Below are 4,667 nucleotides of genomic sequence, written 5' to 3'. Positions count from 1 at the left end.
ATATTTTGGACCAAGTGTTTTAGAGGGTTGTAGGGATTTTAGGTATCTTGTAGACAAATATACCATTTCTCCTACAGTGAATGGTTTAGGTTCGACTCTTTTTTTATCTGCTTGTGTTTTGTGTGCTTGTCTAGCTTTGTCTAAGGCTTTCCTAACCACTGGCCAGGTGTTTTGTAATTGGGATACCCATTCTTTCACTGATGGGATTGTTGGTTCATTTGGGGTTAGTTCTGGCATAGGGTTGAAACTTTGGCCAGTGGCTACTTGAAAGGAAGTGTAGCCTGTGCTGGAGTGGACTGCGTTGTTGTAGGCAACTTCTGCAAAAGGAAGTAGGTCCATCCAATTCATTTGCTGGAAATTAATAAAGCACCTTAAATATTGTTCAAGTACTGAGTTCGAATGTTCAGTCGATCCATTAGTCTGAGGATGATGACTAGATGACAGTCCTTGGGTATTTCCTAAGAGGGACAGAAATTATTTCCAAAACTCTGATGTGAATTGTACCCCTTATCTGATGTGTTGGGGTGCCCCATGCAGTCTGTATATGTGCTGCACAAATAATTTTGCTAAGGCTTTTGCGGTGGGGATTTTTTGGCAAGGGATAAGGTGCACTTGTTTTGAAAACAGGTCCGTAACCACTGAGATGACAGTGTTTCCATTGCTTTCTGGTAGCTCCACTATAAAATCCATGGATTATTTTTTTTAAAATTCCATTTATATCCCGCCCTTCTCCGAAGACTCAGGGCGGCTTACAAGCTTAGCAGTAGTCTTCATTCTATGTATATGCCTGCTTATTAGGGCTTTCACACACCCCTCCAAGCGGCATTATTACAAAGTCAGCTTAATTGCCCCCAACAATCTGGGTCCTCATTTTACCTACCTCGGAAGGACGGAAGGCTGAGTCAACCTTGAGCCTGGTGGGATGCGAACCTGCACTAATTGCAGGCAGCTGGTGTTACTTAAGGAGGCATTAGCCCACTGCTCCACAAAGGCTCTTTTAATGAGGCCAAGGGATTTGTCACTGGTTGTAGCAGTCTGGGCGATTTCCCTTGCAACCTCTTAGCAGCTACGCAAGTTGGCCAGCTGGCCACGTATCTTTCTATGTCCTTTTTCATGGATGGCCACCAAAATTGTCTTTTGATTAAATGTAGTGTTTTTACAAATCCAAAGTGCCCTGCTGATTTTGTATCATGGCACAGCTGCATGAAAGTGACTCTCTGGGTTTAGAATCAGTGGATCGTGTGCTGTTATATTGGGGCATGCGAGATAGTGCATCTGCCAGGAAATTCTTCCCCCCCGGCAAATGCTTGAGCGTAAAGTGGAATTGGTGAAAATGTTGGGACCAGCGGGCTTGCTTGGGGTTGAGCTTCCTGGGTGTTTTCAATGCTTCCAGATTTTTGTGGTCTGTCCATGCCTGAAAAGGGATTTTATTCTCTTCAAGGAACTGGCGCCATGTAAGTAATAACCATTGTATCCTGTCTGCCTCTTTCTCCCACACGGGCCAGCACTGTTCCATTTCGGTGAGTTTCTTGGATGTATACATGCAGGATTGCAATACCCCTTCATCGTTTTCTTGTAATAGTACAAACCCCACTGCCATATCACTTGCATCCACCTGTATTATAAAGGGCTTATCCATGTCTGGGTGTCTCAGGATAGGTTCTATAGAAAAGAGTCTCTTTAATCTCTCAAATGCCGCTTGGCATTCCATTGTCCATTTTAATGGCTGGCTAGGTTTTACTGAGGATGCTCCCTTTGTTTTTAATATGTTCATGAGGGGGAGGGCTGTCTGGGCAAATGAGGGGATGAATTGGCGGTAAAAGTTTGCGAAGCCCAGGAAACTTTGCAGTTGCTTTCTTGTGCGAGGTGGTGCCCATTCTATTACTGCTCTAACCTTCTCTGGGTCCATTTCAATGCCCTGTGGGGATATGCGATAACCCAGATAGTCTATTTTTTCTTGGTAGAATTCGCACTTTGATAGTTTGGCATATAGGTGGGCAGCTTGCAGCTTCTTTAAAACCGCTCTGACTAGGTTGACATGTTCCTCTTTTGTTTTGGTGAAGATAAGGATGTCATCTAGATAAACCAGGACCCCCTTAAATAGGTGCTCCCTTAGTACCTCGTTGATTAATTGCATAAATACTGTGGGGGCTCCTTGTAATCCAAATGGCAAAACTTTGAATTGGTAGCACCCCATTGGGCAATTAAATGTGGTTTTCCATCCATCCCCTTCCTTAATTCTAACGCAGTAATACACTTTCCTTAGATCTAGTTTAGTAAAACATTTTCCTTTTGAGAGGTGTGATAACATGTCCTTCATAAGGGGTAAGGGGTATAGGTTGCTTTCACTGATTGTGTTCAATAGGCGATAGTCAATGCATAAATGTAAAGAGCCATCCTTCTCTCTAAACAGGACCAGAGCAGCCACTTTAGGCTTGGCTGGCTCAATGAACCCCCTTTCTAGGTTTTTCTTCATGAATCTTTCCATTTCCTCCTTCTCTTTTGGGCTCATTGAGTATAATATGGGCTTTGGGAGTTTTGCCCCAGCCTTGAATTCTATGGCACAGTCCATAGAATTGTCCATAGATGAGGTGGTGGTGGTGGGAAGCTCATCCACCCTCTCCTTGCTGAAAACTTCAGCAAGATTTCTATATTCCTCTGGTATTTCAAGTAGCCCCTTTTTCTTCTCCCATGAAAGCTTTTTCCATCTTAATTTTGATAGATCCCCTTGGGTTTTTAAGTCCGTAGGGTCCCCCTTTGGAAAGTTGATTTCTGCCATCCTCCAATTTACCAAGGGTTTCCATTTCTTTAACCATTCCATCCCTAGGATCATTGAGCATTCCATGTGTGGGGTCACTACAAATGTTATGTCTTCCTCTTGGTTCCCCAGGGATAGATGGAGTAGTAAAGTGGCTAGGGTAGCTGGCACCCCCCCTGCTATAGACCCATCTAAATGGACAAATGAGATTGGTTGTTCTAGCCTCCTCAACGGAATGCCCAGATTCCCCACTAGTGTCAGGCTAATGAGGCAGCGGGTGCAACCAGAGTCTATTAAGGCTTTCACCTTGACAGCTTTAGGCATGGAGGGAATTAATATAGTTACTGTCTTGAGGATGGGTGCGATGGGTCCACTTACCAAGGGTTCACCTTCCGAGCTGTTGTCTGAGGCATCCACCGGCCCTGCGGTGTAGGCTGGACTACCTTCCCCACATTGGGCAGAGGTTGGGGATTCCATAGCCTTTATCACTCTCATGGTGGATTCTTTTGGCTTAGCTGGGGATTTCCCGGATTTGCTGGCCAGTGATCTGTCTGGGTTGTGCTGGGAGGCTTTCAAGCAGCATTCTATGGCCCAATGCCCCTCTCTCCCACATTTGAAACAGCCCATTGGCTTCTTGGCCGGTGGCTTTGCTGGCTCATGCGTCGACTCATGCATTGAGCAGCTCCATTGTTTTCCTCTGCGGTGCCTCTTCAGTAGGTCGATCTCTGCTTTCTCTGCCAGGATGTACCATTCGTTGAGTTGGTGTGGGTCCTGAGATGTATTTTGGGCATAGATCCAAGAACATCTGCTGCAGCAGTTAGAGCTGAACTGGGAAGTGATACAATTCATGCTCTATCCAAAATTAGAACATACAGTAGTGGCCAAAATTGTGGAAACCTTTTGGGAAAAGTGCACAGTAGAAATGCTACCTTTGGTTAAGTTTCCACCAATTTTTCTTCTAATTTCTTTATAACTGTAGCCTTGTTCACTTAATAATACTATTTTACATCACTTTCTGGGCAACCAGTCAACTCTTTGCACCATTACTTTAATTTTAATACTTTTTACAAGCTCACTAAATGAAAGATCACAAAAAACCCCAACCAACTTGATAGCAATCACATAATACACTGACAAATGTCCTCCTCTCAGCTTCAATACATGACATCAATAACTGAATCCTACTGTGATCTGATTGGCTCATTGCCAAAACAAGGTGAAACCTGATTGACTCTCTAAACACTCATGCTCATTGGCTACAATCAGATGAAGGAAAGCTACCTGATATCAACCTAAGCAAGTTGTGCTTCCTTTTTCTGGTTATTTGGCTATAACCTTTCATAGAATACAGTACAGATAATTGAACAAACATTGTTGCATTACATTCTTGATTAAATTATCTTTCCATTGATATATAATTTTATGGTACTACTTCCCAAAAAAGTGTTATTAGCCATCAAACCTCAAAAATACAGGTTTCCACAATTTTGGCCACTACTGTATAATTACAGGCATAAAATTAATGAAATGTAGCGTAATAGACTCCCCAAGTTAAGCCTACTAGAGGAGATAAAATTACAATCACAAACTTCCTGGTTCACTAAATAGACAAATTTTGTAAGAAGCTGTCAGGACCCACTTCAATCCCACATCTTAAGAAAGCAGAACTCTTGGAAACAATTTCTTCCAACAGGAACTTTTATCAAGAGTAGTTGAAAGCAGGCATAATAGACAGATCTGAGATGTGAGACACAGGTACCTTGGCCTATACACTAAATGAATGACCCATTGTGACCCCCATATCAAAATAATGTACCTTTTGTGCAGCCAGAATTTGAAAATTACATTTAACACAGCACACTACCTGAGCAAAATGGTTCTGGATGAGATTGGCATATGTGAGACTGAT

Source organism: Vipera berus, assembly GCF_964194415.1.
Source record: "Vipera berus genome assembly, chromosome: 6".
Taxonomy (NCBI): domain Eukaryota; kingdom Metazoa; phylum Chordata; class Lepidosauria; order Squamata; family Viperidae; genus Vipera; species Vipera berus.
The sequence above is the reverse complement of the archived record's forward strand: the minus strand, read 5'-3'. Positions refer to the sequence as shown.